The sequence below is a fragment of the Impatiens glandulifera genome, chromosome 2 (assembly GCF_907164915.1).
Source record: "Impatiens glandulifera chromosome 2, dImpGla2.1, whole genome shotgun sequence".
Taxonomy (NCBI): Eukaryota; Viridiplantae; Streptophyta; class Magnoliopsida; order Ericales; family Balsaminaceae; genus Impatiens; species Impatiens glandulifera.
In genome coordinates this window covers 42,962,909-42,988,535 of record NC_061863.1, presented here as the reverse complement: position 1 = coordinate 42,988,535, position 25,627 = coordinate 42,962,909, and the positions used below count along the sequence as shown (strand labels likewise).

At 30.8% G+C, this 25,627-nt stretch overlaps 3 non-coding genes across 3 annotated transcripts; all 3 read left to right on the top strand.

The window, feature by feature from the left end:
• Nucleotides 1-2,898: 2,898 nt before the first annotated feature.
• On the top strand, nucleotides 2,899-2,970 carry TRNAQ-CUG. The gene has a single exon. It is a non-coding gene; the product is annotated as a tRNA-Gln (tRNA).
• A 494-nt stretch (nucleotides 2,971-3,464) lies between these two features.
• On the top strand, nucleotides 3,465-3,536 carry TRNAG-UCC. Its single transcript has one exon. It is a non-coding gene; the product is annotated as a tRNA-Gly (tRNA).
• A 6,983-nt stretch (nucleotides 3,537-10,519) lies between these two features.
• On the top strand, nucleotides 10,520-10,591 carry TRNAG-UCC. The gene has a single exon. It is a non-coding gene; the product is annotated as a tRNA-Gly (tRNA).
• Nucleotides 10,592-25,627: the final 15,036 nt, after the last annotated feature.

Below are 25,627 nucleotides of genomic sequence, written 5' to 3'. Positions count from 1 at the left end.
TTACATACAAGCTGCTATATGTGTCATGTAAAGTCATTTTTAAGTTGTAATGCGGTTTTAGTGAAGTTTATCCTTAAAAATAAATTAACATTCTAACTATAAAATTGTCTTAGGCTTACATAAACCCTAGTCTAGCTTCAATTCAATCTTCAAATCTAGTTAATGTGGTCGTATAAAAAGCATAACATTTCCCTCGTACGGAAATCATGATACATTGAAAACATGATTGTATACATTCATGATACAAAACATAACATTTTCTTTAGGCAGAAATCATGATACACGAAATGGGGAAGCTTTCAATTATGGCCAAAGAAGGGACCTCAAAGGGGTGTTAGTAGGGTCGATGACCCCAGTTCACTTAGTTTTCGCCCATATTCTGAGTGTGTAGAGAAGTTTTTTCTTTTGAGTAATTATATATTTTTTAAATAATTTCTTCCTATCATAATTTGGTGTGATTTATGTTTGCTATACATCTTGATTAATTTTGAATTTTTCCGAGTTTCATAGTAATATCGACTAACTAAAAGGAGTTACTAGTCTTTCACAAAAATAAAATCTACCATTTTGCATAAGTTTGTGATAGATATAAATAACCTGACACAAGACTCGAAGATGAACCGATCAACCTGTCTTCTATAAGTTTTCGAGAAATAAAATTACAATTTATCCTTTCACTTAGCGACTTAACATATCTAGCATAAATATACGTCTATACGTCTTCAAATATTCATTTATTCAAACAAATGATAAATGATTGTTTCGATAAAGGTGATGCGGTTATTATGGAAGTTTTCAATATTAAATTTGGATTTGTGGTCAATATTTAGTTAGAATTGTTTTGAATATTAAATTTTCATATATTATTTAAAATATTAAATGTTCAAATTGGTCCTATGGTCTATAACAGGTAGGACATTAGACTCTGAATCCAGTAACCCGAGTTTAATTCTCGGAAGGAGTGAGCAACGACAGCGAGAGAAAACTCGACGACGATGGATTGTTTGCAAAGTATCATGTAAATCCAATGATGGTTTCATGTCAATAAAAATACTTCATTATAGATTTTTAAGTTGTAATGCAGTTTTGGTGCAGTTTTTCCTTCAAAATTCTATAAAATTTGTCTTAAGCATAAAATAAACACAATTCTATCCTCAATTTAACCTTAAAATCTAGTTAAAGTGATTGTATACAAAACATAACATTTCCCTTATGCAGAAATCATGATACACGAAATAGGGAAGCTTTCAATTATGGTCGAAGAAGAGACTTCAAAGGGTCTTAGTAGGGTCGATGACCCAGTTCACTTAGTTCGCCCATATTTTATGTGTATAGCGAAGTTTTTCATTTTGAATAATTATCTTTGTTTTGATTGATTTATTCATATCATAGGTATCCTTTATGTTGCTATACGTCTGAATTATTTTAAATTTTTCCGAGTATTACAGTAATCTCGTTTAACTAAAAGGAGTTACTCTTTCAAATTTTTTTTTACCATTTTGCCTAAGTTTGTGATAGATATAAATAACCCGCCATAGAACGCGAAGATGAGTGATCGACCAGTCTTCTATAAGTTTTTGAGAAATAAAATTACGATTTGTTCCTTTCACTTAGCTGCTTAATATCGTTAACATAAATACAAGTCTTCAAATATTCAATTATTAAAATAAATGATATATGATTGTTTCGATAAAGGTAATGATTATTATGGACCTTTTCAGTGTTTAAATTTGGACTTGTGGTCAATATTTAATTAGAATTGTTTTGAATATTAATTGTATATTATGTATATAGGTGAATAATGACATAAAATATTAAGTATTCAAATTGTTCTTATGGTTTATTGTTTAGGACATTGGACTCTGAATCCAGTAACCCAAGTTCAATTCTTGGTAGGACCTATTCTTGTTTGAGGTTTGTTGATGTAGAGCCAACTAAGTATTTTGTTAGGGTTCATGATGATGGTGAAGAATATTAATTGTCACTTTGACGGAGATGTTTTGAATTTCTTATACTTCTTAAATAATAAGAGTTAATTTTTTTTTTAATTTTTTTTTTGAATTAATGGAGAACTAACATGACATCCCACAACTATGGTCGCTGCTTAGACTTTACTTTCTTATTAAAATACAAGAATTACCAGTAACTTACATACAAGTTGCTATATGTGTCATGTAAAGTCATTTTTAAGTTGTAATGCGGTTTTAGTGAAGTTTATCCTTAAAAATAAATTAACATTCTAACTATAAAATTGTCTTAGGCTTACATAAACCCTAGTCTAGCTTCAATTCAATCTTCAAATCTAGTTAATGTGGTCGTATAAAAAGTATAACATTTCTCTCGTACGGAAATCATGATACATTGAAAAGGGATTTTTTTTTTCAATTACGCTCGAAGAAGGGACGCCATGGGTGTTAGTAGAGTCGTTGATCCCCGGTTTACTTTGTTCGCTTGAAGTTTTTCATTTCGATTGATTTTTTCAAATAATTTGTTATGTGTTAGTTTGTGGTGATGTTAACCTTGAATTTTTTTTCGTAGTATACACGAATTTCACACTAATATTTTTTTAATTAAAATAAAATAGATTTTCAAAAAATAAACCCTACCCTTTTGCATAAGTTTGTGAGATATATAAATCATTGGAAACAATTAGACTCGAAAAGAGTCAATCAAGTATGCGAGAAACAAAATTGCAATTTGTCAAATTCATTTAACGGTTTACCATCATTAGCATAGATATAAGTCTTTCTCAAATCTTCATTTATTTTCAAATTAAATGAGTGTTTTGTAAAAACGATGGGCATCATTGTAAAATAAGACATGGTGGTAAATATTTGGTTAGAATTGCTTAGATAAATAATAATTTAATGATTAAATAAAATATAAGCTATTCAAAATGGTCCTATGGTCTAGCGGTTAGGACATTGGACTCTGAATCCAGTAACCCGAGTTCAATTCTCGGTAGGACCTAATAAATAAATATTTTTTAATATTCAGTTGAAGGAGTGAGCAATGGCAGCCGTCCTGTAGTCCAGCTTGTTCAGGAGTGTTTGGTGCACAAGTTTATGCCGTCCTGCAGTCGATGAACTATCAGTTTTAAGCTCTCCAATATTGAACGGTTATCATTTGAGAGCATCTTCTCTAAAAATGCTCTGTTTTATGTCATTTATTTATCTCTTATTCATTTCCAAAGGTAGGTTTGTAAATTTAATTAGGGTGGTTCATCTTCATCCTATAACTTGGAAGATAGGTAAAGTAATTGTCAACAAGATGGCATGAAAAACAAAAGCTCATGGGATTCGAAAATTTGACCCACTATCCAGAAGACAGACAGACAAGATACATATAATAATAATATTTACCTTATTCTGTACTGTTTTTGGTTTTTGGCCTTTGTTCTTTACAAGTTTGGTTGTGATAAATTAAGTAGAGTTAAATTCAGATCCAGTGAGTACTCACACCAAGCGTTTGTAGTCCAACGGTTAGGATAATTGCCTTCCAAGCAATAGACCCGGGTTCGACTCCCGGCAGACGCATTATGTTTTTGTGTTGTTGTTATCCTGCATGGTAGGATAGAAAAATTTAGAATGCAACATATATCTAATTGTGTTTATTAGAAGGCACTAGCATGTATCCCGTGCATTTGCACGAGTAATAATATAAAAAACAGTGAAAAAAATATTACGGTAAAATTTTATGGGCGGGTCAACCGACAATCCGACCCAAGTATCCATTTACTATCACATATATCCAAATTAACCACAATTCTCAACCCGGAAATCCGGACACTTTAAAAATTAAGCATCATTATATATATATAGATTAGTTAGTTAAAAAGTTGAACTTATATTGTTAAAATGTCACGCGTTTATCAAATTTTGGGTTGAATTTAAACTATAAACTGTTATTAGCCTATGGGTTAAAAAGTTGTACTTGTTTTGTTAGGTTACAAGTTCAAACCATACCTATAGAATTTTTAATTTTATTTTTAACCGTTTTAAGTTTATGGACGGGTCAACCCACAATCCGACCCATATATCCATTTACTCTCACATATATCCAAATTAACCACAGCTCTCGACACAGCAATCCGGACACTTTAAAAATTAAGCATCATTATATATATATATATAGATTAGTTAGTTAAAAATTTGAACTTATATTGTTAAAATGTCACGCGTTTATCAGATTTTGGGTTGAATTTAAAATATAAAGTGTTATTAGCCTAGTTGGTTAAAAGGTTGTACTTGTTTTGTTAGGTTGCAAGTTCAAACCATACCTATAGCATTTTTAATTTTATTTTTAATCGTTTTAAGTTTATGGGCGGGTCAACCCACAATCCGACCCAAATATCCATTTACTATCACATACATTCAAATTAACCACAGCTCTCGACCCGGCAATCCGGACACTTTAAAAATTAAGCATCATTATATATATATAGATTAGTTAGTTAAAAGTTTAACTTATATTGTTAAAATGTCACGCGTTTATCAAATTTTGGATTGAATTTCAAATATAAAGTGTTATTAGCCTAGTTGGTTAAAAGGTTGTACTTATTTTGTTAGGTTACAAGTTCAAACCATACCTATAGCATTTTTAATTTTATTTTTAACCGTTTTAAGTTTAAGGGCGGGTCAACTCACAATCCGACCCAAGTATCCATTTACTCTCACATATATCCAAATTAACCACATCTCTCGACATTTTAAAAATTAAGCATCATTATATATATATAGATTAGTTAGTTAAAAAGTTGAACTTATATTGTTAAAATGTCACACGTTTATCAAATTTTAGGTTGAATTTAAAATATAAAGTGTTATTAGCCTAGTTGGTTAAAAGGTTGTACTTATTTTGTTAGGTTGCTAGTTCGAACCATACCTATAGCATTTTTAATTTTATTATTAACCGTTTTAAGTTTATGGGCGGGTCAACCCACAATACGACCCAAGTATCTATTTACTCTCACATATATCCAAATTAACCACATCTCTCGACCCGGCAATCCGGACACTTTAAAAATTAAGCATCATTATATATATATATAGATTAGTTAGTTAAAAAGTTGAACTTATATTGTTAAAATGTCACGCTTTTATCAAATTTTGGGTTGAACTTAAAATATAAATTGTTATTAGCCTAGTTGGTTAAAAGGTTGTACTTGTTTGTTAGGTTGCAAAGTCGAACCATACCTATAGCATTTTTAATTTTATTATTAACCGTTTTAAGTTTATGGGCGGGTCAACCCACATTCCGACCCAAAGATCCATTTACTCTCACATATATTCAAATTAACCACAACTATCGACCCGGCAATCCGGACACTTTAAAAATTAAACATCATTATATATTTATAGATTAGTTAGTTAAAAAGTTGAACTTATATTGTTAAAATGTCACACGTATATCAAGTTTTGAGTTCAATTTAAAATTAAAAGTGGTATTAGCCTAATTGGTTAAAAGGTTGTACTTATTTTGTTAGGTTGCAAGTTCGAACCATACATATAGCATTTTTAATTTTATTTTTAACCGTTTTAAGTTTATGGGCGGGTCAACCCACAATCCGACCCAAATATCCATTTACTCTCACATATATCCAAATTAACCACAACCCTCGACCCGGTAATTTGGACACTTTAAAAATTAAGCATCATTATATATATATAGATTAGTTAGTTATAAAGTTGAACTTATATTGTTAAAATGTCACGCGTTTATCAAATTTTGGGTTGAATTTAAAAATATAAAGTGTTATTAGCCTAGTTGGTTAAAAGGTTGAACTTGTTTTTTTAGGTTGCAAGTTCAAACCATACCTATAGCATTTTTAATTTTATTTTTAACCGTTTTAAGTTTATGGGCGGGTCAACCCACAATCCGACCCAAGTATCCATTTACTATCACATATATCCAAATTAACCACAGCTCTCGACCCGGCAATTCGGACACTTTAAAAATTAAGCATCATTATATATATATAGATTAGTTAGTTAAAAAGTTGAACTTATATTGTTAAAATGTCACGCGTTTATCAAATTTTGGGTTGAATTTAAAATATAAAGTGTTATTAGCCTAGTTGGTTAAAAGGTTGTACTTGTTTTTGTTAGGTTACAAGTTCAAACCATACCTATAGCATTTTTAATTTTATTTTTAACCGTTTTAAGTTTAAGGGCGGGTCAACTCACAATCCGACCCAAGTATCCATTTACTCTCACATATATCCAAATTAACCACATCTCTCGACCCGGCAATCCGGACATTTTAAAAATTAAGCATCATTATATATATATAGATTTTAACTCATGATATGATTCACTGTTTGCCTATGTTGGAATATTAGATATTATATATATTCTTACCATTATAGAATTAGATTGATTGGTATCATATATAATATAATTATGAAAAGATTGAGTACGTTCTATTATAGAATTAGATTGATTGGTATCATATATAATATAATTATGAAAAGATTGAGTACGTTCTGACTAATTATCATACATTATGTTTTTGTGTTATCATGACCCGGTAATGAAAAAAACTGTAAGAATGTTTCTATGAAGTGTCCTTTAATACCATGTATATTCAATTCTATTCTATTCTGGAAAGAACCTACATCTTTTGGGTTAAATTACCTAATTTCTGTCTTTTTGAAGGTGAAATGTTTGAATCATCTTGGCACTTCTTCTGATTTACTTCACCAATATATTATGCGTACACAAAAAATGTCCCTCTTGGCTATGAAACTTAATCACATGAACTCTTACATTTTGATTTTCAAAGGTTTAAGCCGATCTGAATTCTGACTTAGTATTATGCAGCTTACCAGCCTGGCATTGCAGTTTCTGTACATGGTATCATATTCAATGACATAAAATACCATGAAAACTGATGCTCTATCCAATAACCCAAGTTATGATTTATGACGTAGGACATGATGATTTGGTGCTTACATTTGACCCTCCACTAGCCGAGTTCATAAATTTCAAGGTCAACATCCTATCATTATATCCTTCTCAGTCATTTCCAAGACTAATTGTATTATCTTGCCTGAATTCTTCACATCTTTTCTTTGAACAGGACTATAGGCTTGGTCATTTTGTTCCTGCCACAGCTGTGAAGTAGTTATTGTGTCATGAAGTAATATTTGAACTCTCATTTTTTAAAACAAATAGTACCTTTTACTTGAAGAAGTATACAAAAATAAATGGTTGTTAGTTTCATCCATGTTGAATACTTAGCTGAATTAGAAGCTTTCCTATAACTAGACGAGGTTGGTTCCCTAGAGAAAATGTTCAATTCTCTTATAATTTGTTGGAGCTGTAGATTTTTCTCATTGTTATATCTACATTTTCTATGTTAGTTGTCATTGTTATATCTACATGGTTGGAATGTAATATCCTTTTGATTCCAAGCATTTCACAACCTATGGTTTGCTTTTGAAAAATAGATAGGATTTGCTCAACAACTTTTATTTTTGGTTAAAATTTCTTACTAATTTTTAGATTGGTTGTGCTTTCCATTTTGAAGACATCCTTAGCAAGACCGTTGGTTTTTATACCCCGACCGATAATCTCAGCCAAGGACCAAGAGTCCTTAGCACCTCGATTGAGGCTTCTTAGCCCGAAGCGATGGGTCCGACCGAGGGTCCCAGACCCTGACCGATGAAAACGAACCCAAAGCCTAGGACACCGGTCCTAAGGTCTGTTTGGTTCTCATTTTCAAAATCCTGAAAAATTAGAAAATGATTTCAAAATATTTTTGGGATATTTCAACAAAAAATATTTTGATAAAGGATTGTATGGAATTTTTGTTTAAATCATAATGTCTTTAAAATGACTAGTGTTCTTCAGGTACTTTCGTCCCTAAGTTATCATCAGCAACAAATACCAGCATTTAAATAATTGTATTTAAAATTATTTAAATATGCATAAACCTATGCATGTCTAAGACCAGAAGAATAATCGGTTAAAATAAAATGTTATAAAACCGATTTTCAAAAGCCAAATTTAAGTAGAGATCGTTTTTAAAATGGGTACGGAAGATGAAGCGTGAAAGCCCTTTTTCGAGTATCACCAAACTACAAATTACAAGAAACTTTGGCTAATACGTTTGTATACGTATCCCATTTTTATTGATTTTCAAAAATTAATTGGAGACTCTATTTTCAAATAAATATTTTTTTATAGATTTCTAGGAAAAATAAATTGTCATTTGATTAAATGCAAATCCCTGGATTATTCAAATTTGAACAAAATTAATTATTTTTATAATTAATTTTTAAAGTTGTCAAAAATTATTTGAAATCTTTTAAAAAAAGTTTTATTTAAAAAAAAATTATTCCTGACATGTAAACCGATGTTGAAATTCTCGAACATCAATTTTTCCGCGGAACAAAACTTAAGGGTTTTTCTGGGGGTTACACATATGATATATAAGGAAACTATTGACAAGATATTTACACTTCATTAAACATTAAAAATAAAAATAAAACACGTTTGTTCTTCAAAACTGTTTGATTTAAATGGAACATAATCCTAATTGATTAACACATCAGAATGATGTTATAAATGATCTTTGGGATTAGACAAAACTCCCCATGCCTTTGGATCGAAGGATTAAGGTCCCATTTAAAATCATCAAACCTGCAGTTTGATTTTCTTGAAGTCCGACCGAGGGCTCAACTTGGGTTCAAATTTTGATCATGAAAATCGTTCCCTCCCCTGCACCTGACTAGAAATGTTTAGCATGGGCTTGATTTTTGATTGAGAAAACAAGCCTTATATGGTTTTCGACTAGGGATTTTTATCCCCAACCGAGAATCTCCTACACCTCGACTGAGATCTACCCGCACCTGACCGAGGATTTCTAGCCCCGACCGAGAACCTCTCGCACTTCGATCGAGAGCTCCCCTCACCTGACCGAGGACCTCTAGCCCAAGAATGAGGCCTCCCGCACCTCGATTGAGAGCTCCCCACACCCGATCGAGAATCTCTAGCCCAAGACTAAGGTCTCTCCTAGAGATGGCAATGGGTACCCGTATGCCCGATACCCGTGGGTACCCGATAGTCGGGTTCGGGTATTTTAAATTGGGTTCGGGGTCGGGGTCGGGCATGGGGAAAGGGAGAAGGTACACGGTCGGGTACAGGGTCGGGGATGGGGAGTGTACGAAACCCAAACCCGATATCCGATACCCGGTTATATTAATATTATTGATTTTTTTATTAAAGTTTAATGTGTGACTTTTCAAAAATGTTTCATCATTGTAAATGTATCATAAATATGCATCATTTAATTTGATATTATCCACACTTCACTCCAACCATAGTCATAAATACACTACACTAAATTTTAATTATTTTATATTCACAAAACAATATTTCTCTACATAACTTCAATTTTTATTTTAATAACAAAATATTACTCTCTCTCATAATTCTTCATATTCAATCTCTAGTTTTTTTTTCAATGTTCATTCTACTTTTTTTCCACTCTAGTTTATCTTCTTCAAAATTTACAAAAATTATGAGGTGGGTAAGTAATGGTTTTATTTTTATTTTTAATATTTTAATATTACTAATGTTAAAATTATTTATTAAAGTTGTGTTTATTTTTTTCAAACTTTATAATCTTATAAGTAATTTAATCGGGTAATTGGGTACCCGTCGGGGATCGGGTACCCGACGAATCGGGAATGGGTATAGAAGTAGAGATACCCGTCGGGTTCGGGATCGGGGTCGGGTAGTAAAATGAAAATCGGGTTCGGGGATGGGTACTTCACTACCCGTCGGGTAGGGTACCCGTTGCCATCCCTAGTCTCTCCACACCTTGACCGAGAGTTCCCCGCATCCAAACGAGTGATCTCAACCCAAGACCGAGGGATTTTAGCCATTGACTAAAGAATTGAAGGGTTTGTTTGATTTTTTAATTTCAAAAATTATTATTTTTTAATTAAAAGTCCTAAGCCATTTTCTAAAAATCTTAAAAGATAGAAAACAACTTCAAAATATTTTAAGAATATTTTCATAAACAAATATTTGATAAAGGCCCATTTGAAATTTATTTTTAAATAATAATGCCTTAAACTGATATTTTTTAGGTACTTCCCTCAACAATCGTCTACATCAATCGCATGTACATGTATTTAAATATTATTCTGTTTATCAATAAGAGATAAATAAATGACATAAAACAGAGCATTTTTAGAGAAGATGCTCTCAAATGATAACCAGATTGTAGGTACTGGGCATTTAAATACATGTTTAATTAGGGTGGTTCATCTTCATCCTATAACTTGGAAGATAGGTAAAGTAATTGTCAACAAGATGGCATGAAAAACAAAAGCTCATGGGATTCGAAAATTTGACCCACTATCCAGAAGACAGACAGACAAGATACATATAATAATAATATTTACCTTATTCTGTACTGTTTTTGGTTTTTGGCCTTTGTTCTTTACAAGTTTGGTTGTGATAAATTAAGTAGAGTTAAATTCAGATCCAGTGAGTACTCACACCAAGCGTTTGTAGTCCAACGGTTAGGATAATTGCCTTCCAAGCAATAGACCCGGGTTCGACTCCCGGCAGACGCATTATGTTTTTGTGTTGTTGTTATCCTGCATGGTAGGATAGAAAAATTTAGAATGCAACATATATCTAATTGTGTTTATTAGAAGGCACTAGCATGTATCCCGTGCATTTGCACGAGTAATAATATAAAAAACAGTGAAAAAAATATTACGGTAAAATTTTTATGGGCGGGTCAACCGACAATCCGACCCAAGTATCCATTTACTATCACATATATCCAAATTAACCACAATTCTCAACCCGGAAATCCGGACACTTTAAAAATTAAGCATCATTATATATATATAGATTAGTTAGTTAAAAAGTTGAACTTATATTGTTAAAATGTCACGCGTTTATCAAATTTTGGGTTGAATTTAAACTATAAACTGTTATTAGCCTATGGGTTAAAAAGTTGTACTTGTTTTGTTAGGTTACAAGTTCAAACCATACCTATAGAATTTTTAATTTTATTTTTAACCGTTTTAAGTTTATGGACGGGTCAACCCACAATCCGACCCATATATCCATTTACTCTCACATATATCCAAATTAACCACAGCTCTCGACACAGCAATCCGGACACTTTAAAAATTAAGCATCATTATATATATATATATATAGATTAGTTAGTTAAAAATTTGAACTTATATTGTTAAAATGTCACGCGTTTATCAGATTTTGGGTTGAATTTAAAATATAAAGTGTTATTAGCCTAGTTGGTTAAAAGGTTGTACTTGTTTTGTTAGGTTGCAAGTTCAAACCATACCTATAGCATTTTTAATTTTATTTTTAATCGTTTTAAGTTTATGGGCGGGTCAACCCACAATCCGACCCAAATATCCATTTACTATCACATACATTCAAATTAACCACAGCTCTCGACCCGGCAATCCGGACACTTTAAAAATTAAGCATCATTATATATATATAGATTAGTTAGTTAAAAGTTTAACTTATATTGTTAAAATGTCACGCGTTTATCAAATTTTGGATTGAATTTCAAATATAAAGTGTTATTAGCCTAGTTGGTTAAAAGGTTGTACTTATTTTGTTAGGTTACAAGTTCAAACCATACCTATAGCATTTTTAATTTTATTTTTAACCGTTTTAAGTTTAAGGGCGGGTCAACTCACAATCCGACCCAAGTATCCATTTACTCTCACATATATCCAAATTAACCACATCTCTCGACATTTTAAAAATTAAGCATCATTATATATATATAGATTAGTTAGTTAAAAAGTTGAACTTATATTGTTAAAATGTCACACGTTTATCAAATTTTAGGTTGAATTTAAAATATAAAGTGTTATTAGCCTAGTTGGTTAAAAGGTTGTACTTATTTTGTTAGGTTGCTAGTTCGAACCATACCTATAGCATTTTTAATTTTATTATTAACCGTTTTAAGTTTATGGGCGGGTCAACCCACAATACGACCCAAGTATCTATTTACTCTCACATATATCCAAATTAACCACATCTCTCGACCCGGCAATCCGGACACTTTAAAAATTAAGCATCATTATATATATATATAGATTAGTTAGTTAAAAAGTTGAACTTATATTGTTAAAATGTCACGCTTTTATCAAATTTTGGGTTGAACTTAAAATATAAATTGTTATTAGCCTAGTTGGTTAAAAGGTTGTACTTGTTTTGTTAGGTTGCAAAGTCGAACCATACCTATAGCATTTTTAATTTTATTATTAACCGTTTTAAGTTTATGGGCGGGTCAACCCACATTCCGACCCAAAGATCCATTTACTCTCACATATATTCAAATTAACCACAACTATCGACCCGGCAATCCGGACACTTTAAAAATTAAACATCATTATATATTTATAGATTAGTTAGTTAAAAAGTTGAACTTATATTGTTAAAATGTCACACGTATATCAAGTTTTGAGTTCAATTTAAAATTAAAAGTGGTATTAGCCTAATTGGTTAAAAGGTTGTACTTATTTTGTTAGGTTGCAAGTTCGAACCATACATATAGCATTTTTAATTTTATTTTTAACCGTTTTAAGTTTATGGGCGGGTCAACCCACAATCCGACCCAAATATCCATTTACTCTCACATATATCCAAATTAACCACAACCCTCGACCCGGTAATTTGGACACTTTAAAAATTAAGCATCATTATATATATATAGATTAGTTAGTTATAAAGTTGAACTTATATTGTTAAAATGTCACGCGTTTATCAAATTTTGGGTTGAATTTAAAAATATAAAGTGTTATTAGCCTAGTTGGTTAAAAGGTTGAACTTGTTTTTTTAGGTTGCAAGTTCAAACCATACCTATAGCATTTTTAATTTTATTTTTAACCGTTTTAAGTTTATGGGCGGGTCAACCCACAATCCGACCCAAGTATCCATTTACTATCACATATATCCAAATTAACCACAGCTCTCGACCCGGCAATTCGGACACTTTAAAAATTAAGCATCATTATATATATATAGATTAGTTAGTTAAAAAGTTGAACTTATATTGTTAAAATGTCACGCGTTTATCAAATTTTGGGTTGAATTTAAAATATAAAGTGTTATTAGCCTAGTTGGTTAAAAGGTTGTACTTGTTTTTGTTAGGTTACAAGTTCAAACCATACCTATAGCATTTTTAATTTTATTTTTAACCGTTTTAAGTTTAAGGGCGGGTCAACTCACAATCCGACCCAAGTATCCATTTACTCTCACATATATCCAAATTAACCACATCTCTCGACCCGGCAATCCGGACATTTTAAAAATTAAGCATCATTATATATATATAGATTTTAACTCATGATATGATTCACTGTTTGCCTATGTTGGAATATTAGATATTATATATATTCTTACCATTATAGAATTAGATTGATTGGTATCATATATAATATAATTATGAAAAGATTGAGTACGTTCTATTATAGAATTAGATTGATTGGTATCATATATAATATAATTATGAAAAGATTGAGTACGTTCTGACTAATTATCATACATTATGTTTTTGTGTTATCATGACCCGGTAATGAAAAAAACTGTAAGAATGTTTCTATGAAGTGTCCTTTAATACCATGTATATTCAATTCTATTCTATTCTGGAAAGAACCTACATCTTTTGGGTTAAATTACCTAATTTCTGTCTTTTTGAAGGTGAAATGTTTGAATCATCTTGGCACTTCTTCTGATTTACTTCACCAATATATTATGCGTACACAAAAAATGTCCCTCTTGGCTATGAAACTTAATCACATGAACTCTTACATTTTGATTTTCAAAGGTTTAAGCCGATCTGAATTCTGACTTAGTATTATGCAGCTTACCAGCCTGGCATTGCAGTTTCTGTACATGGTATCATATTCAATGACATAAAATACCATGAAAACTGATGCTCTATCCAATAACCCAAGTTATGATTTATGACGTAGGACATGATGATTTGGTGCTTACATTTGACCCTCCACTAGCCGAGTTCATAAATTTCAAGGTCAACATCCTATCATTATATCCTTCTCAGTCATTTCCAAGACTAATTGTATTATCTTGCCTGAATTCTTCACATCTTTTCTTTGAACAGGACTATAGGCTTGGTCATTTTGTTCCTGCCACAGCTGTGAAGTAGTTATTGTGTCATGAAGTAATATTTGAACTCTCATTTTTTAAAACAAATAGTACCTTTTACTTGAAGAAGTATACAAAAATAAATGGTTGTTAGTTTCATCCATGTTGAATACTTAGCTGAATTAGAAGCTTTCCTATAACTAGACGAGGTTGGTTCCCTAGAGAAAATGTTCAATTCTCTTATAATTTGTTGGAGCTGTAGATTTTTCTCATTGTTATATCTACATTTTCTATGTTAGTTGTCATTGTTATATCTACATGGTTGGAATGTAATATCCTTTTGATTCCAAGCATTTCACAACCTATGGTTTGCTTTTGAAAAATAGATAGGATTTGCTCAACAACTTTTATTTTTGGTTAAAATTTCTTACTAATTTTTAGATTGGTTGTGCTTTCCATTTTGAAGACATCCTTAGCAAGACCGTTGGTTTTTATACCCCGACCGATAATCTCAGCCAAGGACCAAGAGTCCTTAGCACCTCGATTGAGGCTTCTTAGCCCGAAGCGATGGGTCCGACCGAGGGTCCCAGACCCTGACCGATGAAAACGAACCCAAAGCCTAGGACACCGGTCCTAAGGTCTGTTTGGTTCTCATTTTCAAAATCCTGAAAAATTAGAAAATGATTTCAAAATATTTTTGGGATATTTCAACAAAAAATATTTTGATAAAGGATTGTATGGAATTTTTGTTTAAATCATAATGTCTTTAAAATGACTAGTGTTCTTCAGGTACTTTCGTCCCTAAGTTATCATCAGCAACAAATACCAGCATTTAAATAATTGTATTTAAAATTATTTAAATATGCATAAACCTATGCATGTCTAAGACCAGAAGAATAATCGGTTAAAATAAAATGTTATAAAACCGATTTTCAAAAGCCAAATTTAAGTAGAGATCGTTTTTAAAATGGGTACGGAAGATGAAGCGTGAAAGCCCTTTTTCGAGTATCACCAAACTACAAATTACAAGAAACTTTGGCTAATACGTTTGTATACGTATCCCATTTTTATTGATTTTCAAAAATTAATTGGAGACTCTATTTTCAAATAAATATTTTTTTTATAGATTTCTAGGAAAAATAAATTGTCATTTGATTAAATGCAAATCCCTGGATTATTCAAATTTGAACAAAATTAATTATTTTTATAATTAATTTTTAAAGTTGTCAAAAATTATTTGAAATCTTTTAAAAAAAGTTTTATTTAAAAAAAAATTATTCCTGACATGTAAACCGATGTTGAAATTCTCGAACATCAATTTTTCCGCGGAACAAAACTTAAGGGTTTTTCTGGGGGTTACACATATGATATATAAGGAAACTATTGACAAGATATTTACACTTCATTAAACATTAAAAATAAAAATAAAACACGTTTGTTCTTCAAAACTGTTTGATTTAAATGGAACATAATCCTAATTGATTAACACATCAGAATGATGTTATAAATGATCTTTGGGATTAGACAAAACTCCCCATGCCTTTGGATCGAAGGATTAAGGTCCCATTTAAAATCATCAAACCTGCAGTTTGATTTTCTTGAAGTCCGACCGAGGGCTCAACTTGGGTTCAAATTTTGATCATGAAAATCGTTCCCTCCCCTGCACCTGACTAGAAATGTTTAGCATGGGCTTGATTTTTGATTGAGAAAACAAGCCTTATATGGTTTTCGACTAGGGATTTTTATCCCCAACCGAGAATCTCCTACACCTCGACTGAGATCTACCCGCACCTGACCGAGGATTTCTAGCCCCGACCGAGAACCTCTCGCACTTCGATCGAGAGCTCCCCTCACCTGACCGAGGACCTCTAGCCCAAGAATGAGGCCTCCCGCACCTCGATTGAGAGCTCCCCACACCCGATCGAGAATCTCTAGCCCAAGACTAAGGTCTCTCCTAGAGATGGCAATGGGTACCCGTATGCCCGATACCCGTGGGTACCCGATAGTCGGGTTCGGGTATTTTAAATTGGGTTCGGGGTCGGGGTCGGGCATGGGGAAAGGGAGAAGGTACACGGTCGGGTACAGGGTCGGGGATGGGGAGTGTACGAAACCCAAACCCGATATCCGATACCCGGTTATATTAATATTATTGATTTTTTTATTAAAGTTTAATGTGTGACTTTTCAAAAATGTTTCATCATTGTAAATGTATCATAAATATGCATCATTTAATTTGATATTATCCACACTTCACTCCAACCATAGTCATAAATACACTACACTAAATTTTAATTATTTTATATTCACAAAACAATATTTCTCTACATAACTTCAATTTTTATTTTAATAACAAAATATTACTCTCTCTCATAATTCTTCATATTCAATCTCTAGTTTTTTTTTCAATGTTCATTCTACTTTTTTTCCACTCTAGTTTATCTTCTTCAAAATTTACAAAAATTATGAGGTGGGTAAGTAATGGTTTTATTTTTATTTTTAATATTTTAATATTACTAATGTTAAAATTATTTATTAAAGTTGTGTTTATTTTTTTCAAACTTTATAATCTTATAAGTAATTTAATCGGGTAATTGGGTACCCGTCGGGGATCGGGTACCCGACGAATCGGGAATGGGTATAGAAGTAGAGATACCCGTCGGGTTCGGGATCGGGGTCGGGTAGTAAAATGAAAATCGGGTTCGGGGATGGGTACTTCACTACCCGTCGGGTAGGGTACCCGTTGCCATCCCTAGTCTCTCCACACCTTGACCGAGAGTTCCCCGCATCCAAACGAGTGATCTCAACCCAAGACCGAGGGATTTTAGCCATTGACTAAAGAATTGAAGGGTTTGTTTGATTTTTTAATTTCAAAAATTATTATTTTTTAATTAAAAGTCCTAAGCCATTTTCTAAAAATCTTAAAAGATAGAAAACAACTTCAAAATATTTTAAGAATATTTTCATAAACAAATATTTGATAAAGGCCCATTTGAAATTTATTTTTAAATAATAATGCCTTAAACTGATATTTTTTAGGTACTTCCCTCAACAATCGTCTACATCAATCGCATGTACATGTATTTAAATATTATTCTAAAATTTTAAATACAAGAAAACTCGTGCATGTCTAGGACTTGAAAAATGATTGGTTAAATAAAACATAATAAAATTAAATTTTAAAAAAACTAAGATTTTATAAAGTAGAGACCGTTCTTTAACAGGTAATGGCGAATCTAAAACCAGATTTCAACGGGTGCTCCAAAATTTATCAACTATATTTTTTTACTATACAACACTTATATAAAAAATAAAAGTATAATTTATAATGATATTAATAAAGATACAAAATCACACCGGTACTAATAAAATATTTATCCTTATACAATTCAACTACTACTAGACGTACAAATAAATGGAGACAATTGAGTTATTTGGGTGTTCATTTGTTGAAAATATTGGATCTAAACAAGCAATGCAAGTAAGTACCTTCGTAGTTGATTCCGAAAATGATTGTTCATCTCTTGAATCATCGTATCAAGAACCTATTATTATAAAAAAAGTAAAAAAAAAATGCTATTAGAAAACAATAAAATTCAATAGATTATTTAACCACGATTGAGAAAAATTAATACCTCACAAAAATTTCCAACACGATAGTGATAAAAATTAGCAATCATTTGCCCATTACGTCTTCTTTGACCACGAGTTCTCATATTTTCTTCCATATTCGGTATTGGGATCATATGTTGACTACAAAATGTGTTGACGTTGTCCAAATGTTTCTCCCATCCTTTCTCTTTAAATTTCTGTAACCTATCTTTTATCGTCTTTATCAAAGTGACACCTAGTACCATGTTTTGATCCTTTTGTTGCAAAGCCTCAAGTTGCGTTCTTGCATTATTATGAATGCTAGCTACACCACCAACATGTGTATTAAATATTTCCATTGTTTTTTCCAATTTTTTATTCCCGAATTAGTAAATGCCTCATCTCTAACTCGATATCCTGTGTGAGAATTTACAAAGAGATAACACCAAAAACAAAATGCAGCATCTTTTGAAATGTTATACTCTAACCATGAAAACTTTTTAAACCAAGCATTTTGAAAGCTCCTATGCTCTATACCAAATTATTTTTGAGGATAGCTATGGCCAAATAGTTGACAAGAACCTCTAATCAAATATTCTCTTCGAATCTGATCTCCAATAGAAATATCATATTCATTAATCGGTTTGCGTAGTCCTGGATCACTAATAACCTCATCCGGGTTGAATTGAACGTAAGAATATTTCTTCTTATTACTTTATTCATTAGAACTTTTAGAAGAGTCAATACTTTGTTTTAAATACTTCTCCATTACCTATATTACAAAAAATAAACACAATAATTAAATAAAATTTATCAATTTGATTACTGTTTATCATTTCTTGATTGAATGATTGTTTAGAAACAAAACAAGAGGAAATACAACATTTGAAACCCCTAATTCCCCTAATTTCTAACTAATTTCAACATTAATCTAATAATGAAATATAGAATATAAACCAAAAAACTTCTTATGTTCTGATTCTTCTGAAGAATCAAAATGTAATCAATGGATAAATAATAAAATACATAACATATGAAGAATGGATGAATAATAACATAAACTTATAACCTATGCATATGAAGAATGGATGAATAATAATATAAACCTATAACCCTACCACTTACCAAAGATCAAATTAGTGTGTCGTCTCAAAGATCGATGATGGAAGATTTCAGGTCGGGGTGCCTGGTTGTCGAAGGAGAGTCTGTAAATCTAATTTAATTATGAATTTATAATTTATATGGTTAAAAGTTTTGAAATTAGCCTCTTATTTAATTAATTTAAATAAATTCTTAATTTTATTATATATTCAACTTTACCTTTAAATAATTAATTTGTATAAATTATATTCAAACTTTTCATAAAAGTCAGGAGTGTTTAAGCCTTCTTGAACCCCTTGAATGTATGATAAACAGCTAATACAAAACGGGTAATGCTTTATTGAAATGAGTATATAACAAAGATGTTTGATACTTTAAGTAGCTTAGGGTGTAAATGAGCCGAGCCGCTCGTGAGCCGCTCGATCAAATCTCGATTCGAGTTCGGTCAAAATCGAATTCGAGCCGAGCTCAAGCCAACTCGTTTAAGATTCGAGTTGAATTCGAGCTTAGGTAAGACTCGCTTGATGGCTCGTCGAATTTTTTCGAGCCTAATCATATAATTTTTTTATTATATTTTATTTTTTAATCAAAATTTGAAACACCCATAAGACTATTTATGAGCTTATTGCTTATGATACCGATACCAAATTTATTGATACATAAAAGGTATGAGATTTTCAATAATTTAGTATATCAAGATATACCGGAATAATATTTATAAATTAAAAAAATATATATATTATATAATACTTATAAGGAAATAAATATATTGATATTAATTTAATTATAAAAATATAATTTTTTGAAAATCAAATAAAAATATATAATTATATTGTAATATTATTTAATATATGTAATCTCAATATATTATATTTTATAAGATATAAAAGTATTTTTATTTTACTATAAGTTTTATGATTTATGAACTATATTTTGATTTAAGGTTGTTTTTATTTATTAATATGTAACTAAGGATATGAAATATTTGTGTGGTGAACTGGAGATTTATATTTTTCTTAATATAAGAAAATAATATATAAATATATTTAAATTCGAGCTTATCGAGCCTATCGAGCCGAACTCGAACCTATTTTTATATGATCGACCGAGTTTGAGCTTAATATTAAAAGCTCGATCGTGTTCGAGTCGAGCCAATAAAAAATGAGTCGAGCTGAACTCGAGCCAAGCTAGTTCGAGCCGTTTATACCTATTAAACTTCTTATTAAAATGGTTTAATTACTTGCTAAATTTCAATTATAATAATTCTCAACAATATATATTTAAACAAATTGATAAATATTTTATGTAAATAAGGTAAACGAGTACATAATTGATTGGCAAGTTATTCCTGTATAAATTTTCACCTATTATGTCTACCTTTAGTCTAAAATTTATTATAAACTCATATTTTTTTATTATAATTAAGTTAAACTTTTTTATAAATTATAATAAATTAATATTTTATTAATTTTAAAATAAACAGTATATATTTTGTCATGAATTCGTTGTCCTTATATATTATATATTTTTTTTATGCAGAAGTGATAGATGATTTTTTTTATTAGAAATTATCACAAGCATATTCATAATTTGTGCTTATTATTATGATTCATCCTTAGTATCTAATATTGTTTAAAACATAATAATAATAATAAGTTTCTAGAAAGGCATGCAATAGATTTGTTTTTGTTTTTTTTAAAACGATTAAAACCATTTTATTAAAATTCTAAAAGTGAGAGGGTCAATAATCAAAATTAGACAAATCTTAGCTATGATTAAAAAATGACAATCAAACGACCCTAAAGAACCTGATTAGTATCGATCAAACATTCAAGAAATGGAGATTACAAATAAAGATTAGAAACTGTATGAAATCCTAATTATCCCAATTGGGATTTTTATTTCCATACCAACCTGATGTTTCAACAGGTTGTCTTCCCCTTCCCCTTCCTCTTGCAATGAAAGATGGATGAACTTAAGAGGTTGACGAATACAACCTATTCTCATTTTGATTTCTTTTTTTAGATGAACCTATTCTGATTTGATAGAAAGAATTATTGTTCAGGATTTTCAGGCTCTTCATCTTATTGTTTTCAACTTGAATTTCGAGATCATTGTTTTTATTTTCTCGTTGTTTTTTTACATGGTCTGGTTGCACAAAATGGAAAACCTAGTATTGAATGGCCGAAATCTTTTCACAGGTCATGTAGTTTCACATAATATCTAATCTTTCACCGGTAGTTTCTGACCGAATTCTTTTATTGAGAACCACTAGATGCCGAACATTGTTATTAGAGATGATGAAGATGCTTCGTCCCGGTACATTAAAATATGACCCCATATTGGAAGGCATTTATCAACAAAGTCCGCTGTAGAAGAATCTATTTCTCCTTTGTTGCATATTCAGTCACCTCCAAATCTGAGGCTGGCATGGAACTCTTTTCACTTCAATATTTTTCTTTGTAGAATGCCTTTTGTTTTGTGGTTTGTTTTCCATTCCCAATCATGCTATGAATATCATGATGGTTGATTTTAGATACTCCCAAGGAGAAACAAATTCCCCTATTTATTAAAGTTGTTTTCGATTGCTAATCAACATAGTACAATAATAAGGATGCTATTTTGTTAAACAATCACATATTCCTTCATTCCTGGTGGTTATAATGTGATTAAGATTGTAAGAAAATATAAAAGCATGTTGTCTGTTTGAGAATTTTGCACAACACAACCATTACTCAAAAAAGTTATGTTAAAATTAAGATCACATATTTGTCCAACAGAAATAAGATTTAATGAAAGTTTTGGAATATAAAATGTTTCAAGTAAGGATAATATAGAATTTTGAACGGTACCAATAGTTTAAACATTCAAAGTAGTATTATTAGCAGTATGAACAATATGCGGAATAATAGGCTTTCTAGTTGATATGAAAAAAGAGGATTCATAAGTCATGAGTAAACATCCTGAATAAAAAACCATGAGGTAGAAATACCTGTTGTGGTAGATAACACTGAAGAATATAATATTGGAGAAGATGTAGTACCATGATTCGATTGAAGTTTTTGTAAAAGTGATTAAAAGAGAATTTTGGAAAAGTGTTTATCAAATTAAGTACCCGTGGCAGAAGCAACGTTAGAGAATGCAAATTTGGGAGACTTATCCATTAAAGTTGAATCAATATTGACATCAATATTCATATATAAATACACAAACCCTAAATGACCTTAAAACCTAGAGCTTAAACTTTGATACCATGTTAGAAAAGAGAGAAAGAGAATAATATTTTGCATATATATTTAAAATGATAGAGGTATTTATACATTATTAACAGTCTACGACGACAAAGTAAGATAAATAATATATAAGCACTTCAAATTACTTGATAATTCCAACACTTTGATTATACTTTTGTTTCATTTAGATGGATTAGTATACAATGAGAAATTTATGTGGATGATACGGGCCAAACACATTGAGCTTCTTCACTCACCTTGGTGGATAGAACTATGAGCATTCCTTATTAACTGCAACAAAGAAGTTAACGAAACATGCTTAAACTATCGAGTCTAAGTGTCATGTTTAGACTGGAGTATTTTCTAAGTCAATACAAATGGTGGAGTTAGAGATTCTCTTGACTCTTGAGGAAGAAGCGAAAGTAAAAATATTTTAGTTGATTAAATATTAATATGTAATGAATTTAAATACTCATAAAGGAGTGTGTAATCTGCTTTATAAGCGAAAGAGACCAAGAAAAAGTGCTTACGACAACCTAGTGCGAGAAACAATTATAAGAAGTTAGATGCAAATTGTAAAAGGATACTCGAGTCAATGTGCGTTGGATCCAAGTTCTAAATCGCATTGAAAAATACAATAGATCCAATAACTTATTTTTTCAATAAAAGAGATAATTTGTGCATGTTAATCCAAATCTATCTTTAGATTTATTTGAATATGTGCAAGTTCCTCTCCCCTTCAACTAATTGAATTTACTTTTGTAAATTTTACTTAGAAAATTGTATCAACTTAGTATGGACAAAACAGTATAATAAAACCCTTTAGCTATCTTTTGGAATCAAGATATATTTATTTAAAAAAAATTAAAAACTACTTAAAATTCATGAATAAAATAATCAAAAGACACTATAATGGAAAGATACTTATATATCCGCCCCATCTTATACATTTGATCATTATAAAAAATTCATATGTATATACTTTTTTTATTTTTATACCTTTTTAGCTCAATCATTTATATATGTTTGTTGAATAATATGACAGAAAATCTTATTATAAGTGCTTTTCACATATTTACTTATTAAATTGATAATTGACTTTCCATGATTTTGTGATTTTGTTGTTAGACTTCTTTATTTTTTTTCCTCTCTTTTTTAGATTTTTTTTTAAAAACGACTTAGCGTCATTTCATTAAAAATTCTCAATAATGGAAAAAAACCACGAGTTGAAGAGATATTTCTAGACAGGCCTAAAATGATATTGAAGTCGTAACATTCTGAGTAAAATCTAAAAAGCTAAAAACGTAAATGAATTATCTGATTACAATGCTTTCAATTCAAGTGAGTTTTAAAAAGCGGTAAATTCCAGTTCCTACAGATATTTCAGTTCTGCTCCGTGCTTGAAATTCTTGTCCACGTTCCCGCGAGAGCGCTAAAATCCGATACAATATGCTTGGAATTCACCAAAATACAATAGATGTACAATAGATAGACAACATGCTTTTATATTTTTCTCACAATCTTAAAATCACATTATAATCACCAGGAAGGAAGGAATATGTGATTGTTTAACAAAATAGCATCCTTATTATTGTACTCCGTTGATTAGCAATCTAAAACAACTTCAATAAATAGGAGAATTTGTTCCTCCTTGAGAGTCTCTAAAATTAACCATCATGATATTCATAGCATGATTGGGAAGGGAAAACAAACCACATAACAAAATGCGTTCTACAGATAAAAATACTGAAGTGAAAACAGTTCCATACCGACCTCAGATTTGGTGGTGACAGAATATGCAACAAAGAAAAAATAGATTCTTCTACAGAGGACAGGACTTTGTTGATAAATGTCTTCCAATATGGGGTCATATTTTAATGTACCAGAAACGAAGCATCTTCATCTTCTCTAACAACAATGTTCGGCATCTATTGATTTGACGAGGGATATATAAGAGACTGGTAACACTGGATTGTAAGGTCTTGAGATTGGGTGTTGTATTGTCGATAGATATGAGACTAGTAACATTGGGATTGAGACCATTAAAATTAATGGTTGGTTTGTGGTTGGTTTACTGAGTTATAAGAGATGTCGTTAATATTTATTTACTAAAATGATAAGAGATTATGAAAGTGTGATTGAGATTTGTGATTGGTTTGCTGATGGATAAGAGGTCGATAGAGATTTTGTGGTTATTTTACTAAGAGGGGGGGATAAGAGGCGTGTGAAAGTATTATTGAGATTGGTGGTTAGTTTGCCGATGGATAAGAGATATGAAAATATGATTAAGATTTGTGGTTGGTTTACCGAGGGATAAGAGACATGTAACATTGGTTTGTTAATGATAAAAGATTTTTTGTTGGTTTGACGAGGAATAAGATGAAAGATAGTAATATGAGAGACTAATTGGAAAACAAAAATTATTGGTGGTTAAATATATGAATGAGATTGTTGGTTTACCGAAAAAGTTAAGGTAAAGACATGTAAAGAGGTAATTGAGAAGTATTTAAAACGAAATATTGACTCTTCTAAAAGTTCTAATGAAGAAAGTAATAAGAAGAAATATTATTGCGTTCAATTCAACCCAGATGAGGTTATTAGTGATCCAGGACTACGCAAACCGATTAATGAATATTATATTTTAATTGGAGATCAGCTTCGAAGAGAATATTTGATTAGAGGTCCTTGTCAACCATTTGGTCATAACTATCCACAAAAACAATTTGGTATAGAGCATTAGTTTAAAAGGTTTTCATGGTTAGAGTATAACATTTCAAAAGATGCTGCATTTTGTTTTTTGTGTTATCTCTTTGTAAATTCTCACACAGGATATCGAGTAAGAGATGAGGCATTTACTAATTCGGGAATAAGAAATTAGAAAAAACAATGGAAATATTTAATAGACATGTTGGTGGTGTAGCTAGTATTCATAATAATGCAAGAACGCAACTTGAGGCTTTGCAACAAAAGGATCAAAACATGGTACTAGGTGTCACTTTAATCAAGATGATAAAAGATATGTTGAAATTTAAAGAGGAAGGATGGGAGAAATATTTGGACGACGTCAACACATTTTGTAGTCAGCATATGATCCCAATACCGAATATGGAAGAAAATATGAGAACTCATGGTCAAAGTAGACGTAATGGGTAAATGGTTACTAATTTTCATCACTATCGTGTTGGAAATTTTTGTGAGGTATTAATTTTTCTCAATAGTGGTCAAATAATCTATTGAATTTTATTGTTTTCTAATAGCATTTTTTATTTACTTTTTTTTTATAATAATAGGTTCTTGATACGATGATTCAAGAGATGAACAATCATTTTCGGAATCAACTACGGAGGTACTTACTTGCATTGCTTGTTTAGATCCAACATTTTCAACAAATGAACACCCAAATAACTCAATTGTCTCCATTTGTTTGTATGTCTAGTAGTAGTTGAATTGTAAAAGGATAAATATTTTATTAGTATCGGTGTGATTTTGTATCTTTATTAATATCATTATTAATTATACTTTTATTTTTGATACAAGTGTTGTATAGTAAAAAAAAAATACTTGATAAATTTTGGAGTACCC